Source organism: Canis lupus, chromosome 17, assembly GCF_048164855.1.
Source record: "Canis lupus baileyi chromosome 17, mCanLup2.hap1, whole genome shotgun sequence".
Lineage (NCBI taxonomy): Eukaryota > Metazoa > Chordata > Mammalia > Carnivora > Canidae > Canis > Canis lupus.
Window position 1 is genome coordinate 20,141,484 of NC_132854.1, and position 8,339 is coordinate 20,149,822.

At 38.2% G+C, this 8,339-nt stretch overlaps 1 pseudogene; it reads right to left on the reverse strand.

Annotated features, from left to right (window-relative positions):
- Positions 1-502: 502 nt before the first annotated feature.
- Positions 503-2,692, reverse strand: LOC140607951 (F-box only protein 34-like; annotated as a pseudogene).
- Between the last annotated feature and the right edge of the window lie 5,647 nt (positions 2,693-8,339).

Below are 8,339 nucleotides of genomic sequence, written 5' to 3' on the forward strand. Positions count from 1 at the left end.
TTCTTTCCATAGGACACTATTCACTTACTTCAAATATGGTACTAGCGTTTAAAACGTCTCTAGAACCCCTTTTGGGGAATTGTCTCCATAGTTTGCAATGAACTCTTCTGAAAGTCTTTGATGATGGCAAGTCTTTGTCCTCCGAGGATGGATTTGATTTGGGAGAATGGGCATATTCACAGCCACATGAATCAAATTGTGGGATACCATCCTGGACCAAATGGGAGGCACCACTATAAGACAAGGAGACCAATTTCCTTGTCTGGTTCATAAAGTGAGAGTTTATTTTTTGTTTGTATTTATTTATTTATTTATTTATTTATTTATTTATTTATTTATTTAAAGCGAGAGTTTAAAAAATGCCTGAGCAATGGAAGTCCCAATCGAATAAGTACAGATTCTCCTTGAGTGATGGTTTTGAGAGGCAACATTCACTTGAATGGTAGATGTAGGTGTTTTGCAATTTTAAAAATGGGTCCTTTTGTTGCCTCTCGCATAGACTTTAGTATTCTTCTTCAGTTTTGGTCCCCTTTGCTTTCTTCTGGATTGCCTGATTAAAGCTGTAGCAAGTAGGGACCCAGCTTACAGCCAGGGAAGCCCTTCTGAAACCGATGGCAGCACATCCAGTATCCCGGCCCTAGGGCAATGTCTGGCAATAGGGCTTGGGCTGCCACCAGCCCAAGGATACATCCTCTTTCATGTATTTTTTCTCGTACTGCTTGCAAGGGTCCTCTCTATATTGTGGATCTCGCACCCAGCCGGAATCTTCAGGCCTGATGTTGCATTATTCAATGATAAACTTGAAACAACAGCAGATATCTTTAAGAACCATGAAGCTCTTGGTGGGAAGTAACCTGAAGATTTTCACCATGAGGTGGCGGGGCATAAAAGTCATGTCCTGCTGAGGCTCTAAAAGCTTCTAGACTTTTAACCTGCTCTCTAGAAAGTCATGAGACTCCTGCTTCTTGATTGGATACCTTAAGCACTGGTAATGTACTTTCCATAGGAGAGGCTAGCAGGGCAAATACATTAGCTGAAATACCTTTTTCCTCAGTGGCACTGTCACACTCAGCAGCATCCTGAAGCTGGCTGGGCTCAAATGACTCCTTGTGTTTTCACTCAACTGGGAAGAGTCTGACAGGTGCTGATCAGATGGCAACAAAACAAAACAAAACAAAACAAAATAAAACAAAAAAACAACCAAACCAAACAAACAAACAAACAAACAAACAAAAAGCCAACATCCCTGGACTTGGGTATTCACAGGACTCTAAATTAGAAGGCTGGTCTTGCTTTACCTTGGGCACAGTGATAATAATGCCCAAGAGTCCTTTCTTCTCTGATCAAGATTTTGGCTAGTGAATGGCACAAACTCTCTACTTATACAATCAACAGCATCTGTGGGCAATTCAATGACTTGAGGACAAGTGCAAGGAGGAAAAGGTGACCCAGGAAGTTCCTCTGTCATTTCCACATCATATCTGTTGCTGTTTTTCATAGCAATTTTGCTGGTCTGGCTCAAATTTTGCACTGTCCTTGAGGAAATTCACATGTGCTGGCAATGGGAGACAGCCTCAAGAAGCCCTGTGCTGGTACTCATTCCCCTTAGGAGAACAGTGGTCAGCTCGTGAGGGGCCACAGTCCACAATATACAGACCCCACAGGATTCACCTGATTGTCTGGTGCCCCTAAGGTGCCTCTGTTTGCTTTGTCTTCATTAGCCTGAGTGCCACTTGCAAGCAACACCAGGTCCCCATTTCAACAGAAGCTGTCATTCCTTGAGAGGTTCCCAGGCTCATGCTGGCTCTGCTGCTTCAGGTACTGAGACTCCAGCCTGGCTACTATGTCAAGGACACAGATTGTCCTCACTTTGTGGTCCCCCAACCTCAGGATTTCCCCTTTCTGTGGATTCTTCACAAGCTCCTGGAGCAGAAAAGGGCTCGGAGGCTGGGAGTACACGTCTAGCCTGCCCAGGAAACTTTGCCACAGCAGGTGAATTAGTGCAGTTTTTCATACAGTAGCTGGCAGGGCACTGGCTCTTTGCTCAAGGAAGGCAACTATCTGTAATGACTGACAGAAGCCTCCCAGCATAGACCCAATTGCCACTGTCACTCACATAATGCACAGAACAGTGCTCAATGCCACACACAAAGGGCTCAGGTTGGTAGCACCTGCTGTTGACTTCCTTCATCCTTTCTAATTGTATCTTGGCTTTTTAAAGATTCTCCTGATTTTTTTTCCCTTCCTTTAGTAGCTTTCCCATCAATATCCCAGAAGCTCTTTATTTTCATAGGTCCTATCCATGGTGGTCTGCAAAGAATGTAATTTTCTCCTTGGTATTTCCCAGCTCCACAACAGCCCAAATATCAAATGGCCCTTCCTTTTCTTCACCCTGGTGGGTTGTTGCAGATGGTGCATTCTTCTTGGTTTTAACATTCGAGCTGCTCTCTATAGTACTCTTGCCACTCATGCTGCACAGAACATTTGGGATAAAAAATCCCAAAAGGCTTTCAAGATGATGCTTTACCAAGAGAGGTTGAAGGAAAGACACTTGGTTTCATTTACCTAGCTTTGCATTTTTCATCATTTTCATCATAGCTTCCTGGTGGCTCATAGGAGTTCTCAGAGTTTCCTTGATAATTTCCAGAGGTCACACTTTCTTCTGCAGTTTCCAGTATGGCTTCAGGTGCATAACAGAGGCTCTGCCCTCCTACTCCAGCAGGGGCCTGGCCTAGGGCTGCACACCCTGATGAGGTGGCAGCAGGAGGAGGCCTGGCTCGCTCCTAGTTTGATAGTATTAGAAGATGGGTATCTGGGGAGTAATTAATGTTAGATGAGGTTCTGATAGTTAAGTGAGCCCTAATAAATGGGGTTTATATATTTATAGGAATTATGAGAGAGCTTGCTTCCTCTGCTCTGTTCTTCACCTTGTGAGGATGTAAGAAGTTGGCATCCCGTAACCCAGAAGAGAGTTCTCACCAGAACTTATCTGTGCTGCCTCCTTGATCTTGGACTTCTGACCTTCAAAGTGTGAGAGATAAACTTCTGTTTTTTATAAGTCACCTGGTCAATGTTACTTTGTTATAGCAGCCTCAACTAATATAATTCCAAAGGTAAGGATAAATAGAAGACTATTGCATCAGATCTCAGGTAAGTCCACTATGAGGTCATTCCCTCAAAGTGATGAGTTGGTCCCTAGAATAGGCAAGAGGTTCTGACCCGCCTGGGTGCAGTAAGGGGGATGTGTAAGAGAGATTCTAAAACCCAATTGCTGTTTTGAAATAAATTGCAAACTTGCTGACTGTATCATTTACTGGTAATTTCCATGTTGCTGATGCCTTTAATATTGTGTGTGTGTGTGTGTGTGTGTGTAATTTTCCAGGTTAGAAATTCTATATTTATTCATGCCAGTGATGTGTTTCATGGTAGAATAGGTTCTTTTCTGTTTCTTGTCTTGCTATCAAAACCGATTTCCCATAACTCCCAAACTTACAAGAAATACACACAATCATACCATGCACAAACACACACACACACACACACCTCTTTAATTACCCGACCCCCTTCTTTAAGTAATCTGAATTGCTATTATGGCTTACAACCAAAGAACTCAACTAATAGTATTGGCGTTTTTTTTTTTCTTTTCATTATATAATCTCATTTTCTCCCTTCTTATCATTACAGTGAAACATTTTACAACTACTTGGATTAGTTCTATATTTATTATCACTATTCATTATTAAGCACATTCCTTTAAAGCTGTTATGAGTCTCACTTCAATTCTGTTAACTTTTTTTAAAATTATAATTCCTCTTTTTGTTAATATATTTGGGAATGCATTGTCCTACATTGGAAAGCCTGAATTTACATTGACTCCATCTCCTTTGCAGAGTAGTAAATTCCTAAGGTCCACCAAGTCTTTTTTGTTACTATGTCAATGACAGTTCCCAAGAGATCTCCTTATGGAGTGTTTGAATTGAACATAGTTTTGATAACTAAATTACTCCATTAAAGGTGATAAAACATAACAATTTCTTATGTTGGTGGTACACAAAGTTCTCTTTGTCATGAAGTAAAAAATTTTGAAAAAATTTGATCCAAATATTTAGATATTATTTCAAATCCAAATGTTGGGAGCCATAGCTTCCACACTCCAAAACATGGTTTGTCCTGCAGCAGTTCACAGAATAATCCCATCACTGCCTGGGGCATTGGAGACGTTGGGACCAATAATCAAAAGAATAAATGTTGTCCCCATGCATATTAAATTGTACTAGTTTTTATAGCTGGCAGACACTTAAAGCTGTTCTTCTAGATAATAACAGTGGGAAAGCAATGATATTCAAGATGGACTTGTATTATGCCAAACTGGTAGAACCTGTACTACATCATTGCATTCCTGGGAGTCTGTGATGTTCCTTACTGGGAAAATAAAATAAAATAAAATCCTTGTCTATACAACTGGAATAATGCTGATGTGCATACCTTCCTGTAGCTTTTAGAGATAGAAAAGGGCATAGAAATTAAATCATATTGATTTGGAGATGCTATTGTTTGCAATATTATTTACACTTTTTAAAAATAAATACTGGAAGTGGATCAAAATCATATTTAAATAATGTGAATAGAAGAATGGATAGATGATAATAATCATGATGTGAGAGTCATATAATAACTTCGGTTCCATATTCTACCATTCCTATTCTCTGAGTATACTCTCTTCTGCTCTTGAGGTCTCTTAGTATGTGGTTAATTAAAACTGGATTTTAGTCATTTTACTTTCTTTGATGCCAAAATTGATAATACATGTGTTGCTAAATATTAAGTGAAAGTAAATAACTAAACTAGAAAAAAAGAAAAAAATAAAGAAAAGGAAAAGATCACTAAAATATTATAGAATTGAGATCTAACAAATCTGACATTTCAATAAATGTAGGTAAGTTTAACTCATCTACTAAAAAAGAAAATTTCCAGTTCATCTAGTAAAATAATATTTATCGTCATGTTGTATACAAAAAGCACACTAAAATATAAAAGGCTAAAAAGGCTAAAAAAATTTAATGGGTCAAATTTAAATAAAAATTATTAAATAAAAATGAATCAAAGAACTGACTTTGATATAGATAGAATAGCAGTTAGTTCCCAAAATATTCTTAAAAGGATAAGAGGGAGGGGAAACTGGGTCGCTTGATCGGTTTAGCATCCAACTCTTGGTTTCTGCTCAGGTCATGATCTCAGGTCATGAGATCGAGCTCTGTGTTGGGCACCACAATCAGTGTGGAGTCCACTTCTGAGATTCTCCCTCTCCTCCTTACCCCACTGCCCTTTCCGCCCCCCGCCACACATGCACCCTATGTCTCTTTAGAAAAAAGATAAAGAGGGAAAAGCTGCTATAACTACAGTTCACAAAGAAGATATAATGTTTATTTATATCTAGGTAACATATAATAAAGTGAAAACTTTCATTAAGCAGAAACTACTGGGAGATGCCCATAAAGAATGATATGTGCAAAGTAAACGAATATTTTAACAGAGCTCTCAGATCTAGACAAATCAAGTGGACAGTGGATACAACAACTAAGATTTACACAGATAGGCAGTATAAGCATATAGGTAATTTAGATATATAGACTGATAAATAGATACAGATAGAAAAAGATCTACATCCTAAAAGTTAGAGATTATGTATATATATATATATATATATATATTTTAAAAGCGAAGATGAAGCATTTTTAAAAAGTCTTTTATTAGACGATACATATAGCTGACATTAGACACCCAAAATACAAGTAATATAATATCGTCCAAGATTTAATGAATTAACAAAGTAATATATTTTAATACTGTCAATTTGGAAATTAAAACAAATAAAAAACCCAAATGACTTTTTAAAAAATATTTTATTTATTCATTCATAGAGACAGAGTGGCAGAAACACAGGCAGAGGGAGAAACAGGCTCCATGCAGGGAGCCCGACGTGGGACTCGATCCAGGGTCTCCAGGATCACGCCCTGGGCTGCAGGCAGCGCTAAACCGCTGTGCCACCGGGACTGCCCACAAAAAGACCTTTTAATATCATTTTGTATAGTCAAGATTGGGCGGCATAGACTTGCTTCAAATCTCCATGAGTTTAAAATAAAGTTTTATTTCTTGCTGATGGCACATGCTCATAAATTTCCCTGTAAAGAACCACTGATCTCATGCTGTCCTAGGGAGTTAGATTTATTTACAGGGCCACCATGCCAACAGCACTGTAGTGACTAGAGTGAATGACCATCAAGGTAGAAGTATGCTTCCATACAGGAAAAGCCTGACAAAAAAGCTGGTTCCTGACCACATTAAGACCGCTTAGACATGTTGTTAGGGGAATTGGGAGAGGACCACTGAACAGTAATAAGAAAGTCTTCAGCCTGCTTCCACCTGACAAGGAAGCCAAGATGCTATTGTATTACCAAGCAATAGAAGGCCTGCCTGAAGATGCCTAACTTGCTGCCAGTCAGACAACCCTCTTGGGTTTGTGCACACCTCCTCCAACTCAGGTAGGCTAGTTCTGGGATTGCATGTCCACATACCTCTACTGCTGCACTTGGTGCAGCAAAGGTTTACATACCTTTGGGTCTTCTTATGTTTCTATGGGAAGTTTCTAGGCACACTCTTCTCACCAAAGCATCTGCTTGTTTTATAACCTGTGGAAAAAGTGATTGAGAGCCTTCTGCTTCCTGAAACATGCTAGTACTTCAGTGACCACCCATATCATAAAGAACAGTACTCTTTTTCCACGTTAGAGAAGAGAAAGTAAAGCTACTTTCTTTAATTCATTTTCAATCTCTCTCTATCTCTCTCTCTCCATCTCACTTTGAAGGGGTATAATATTGTCCTTACCCAAACTACCTCCTGGCTAACTCTCAGATTTTTATATTTTGAAAGGAATAAACACAAGCCATTTAATTTTCCTTCTTACTCTTATTAAATACTCAAGTGTTTAATAAGTGCTGATAATTAAGTTCTAGACAGTGTTTTAAAACTTTGTGATGCTAATGATTATTTTCTTTTATACAAAAGCCCCAACTTTTAAAGAATTAGTTATATTCCAACATAACAATTGGTATACTTTTATATTTGGAAATCTTTTGAGTAATCTTGCAGAACTGAAATTTGTTACCACTGGACTTTAACTGTTAACTGAGAGTACTAAGCATATATGAACTCAAACTGAATATCTAAATTTTATATGAAATGTCATGGATTTGTGTCATGGCAAACATGATGATAATTTTTTAAAGATGTACTACAATTACATATCCCATGGGAGAAATGGAGTTCCTCCATTTAAATATAACAGTGCCATTCCATACATTGGAAGTGTCCTGTCATATAAGGTTTCCATTTTATTTTTTGTGACAGGTGAAAAATAAGCAATAAATAAAAGGCTGATAAGGTCACACACCTGTAATACTGTTTTCAGTTTGAGACACTTCAGTGTCATAAAGATGCTGACAAATGGAAAGGGGCTTTGAAGAAAACTCAGAAGTATGATTAAGGAGCTCTGAAGTTAGACTTAAAGTGAGAGATTAAAAGGATGAAATATGTACTCCCTAGCTCTATTGTGACAAAGTAGGATGAGTTAAGTTATCTGCTTTGAAAAATCTGGAAGTTATAAATGACAAAAAGATTACAGTGCAATTTAGCTTGTGTGCACGGACAATACACACAGTGTTTTCTGGAATAATTGCCGTGGTTTCTTTGGTAAAATTTTTATACAAGAAAATTTCAAACTAAACATATCAAAAGTAGATTATTAATGCAATTATTTGTATGCTTCATTACATTTTTTATTTTTTCTTAAGGTTTTATTTATTTATTCATGAGAGACACAGAGAGTAGAGAGAGACAGACAGACAGACAGAGAGACAGGCAGAGGGAGAAGCAGCTCCATGCAGGGAGCATGACGTGGGACTCGATCCCAGGTCTCCAGGATCACACTGGGGGCTGAAGGTGGCGCTAAACTGCTGAGCTACCAGGGCTGCCCTCATTACACTTTTTAAAGCTTTGATTTAAAATTATGAGACAACACTGCACAAGCTGGTACAGTCACTGTGGAAAACAGTGTAAAGTTTCCTCAAGAAATTAAAAATAGAATTACCATTTGATCCAGTAATTCTGCTACTGAGTATTTACCCAAATAAAGCAAAAATACTAATTCAAAAAGATATATGCATTCCTATATTTATTGCAGCATTATTTAGAATAACCAAGATATGGGAGCAACCCAAATATACATTGGTAGATGAATGGATAAAGAAGATGTGGTATAGATATACAATGGAATATTAGTC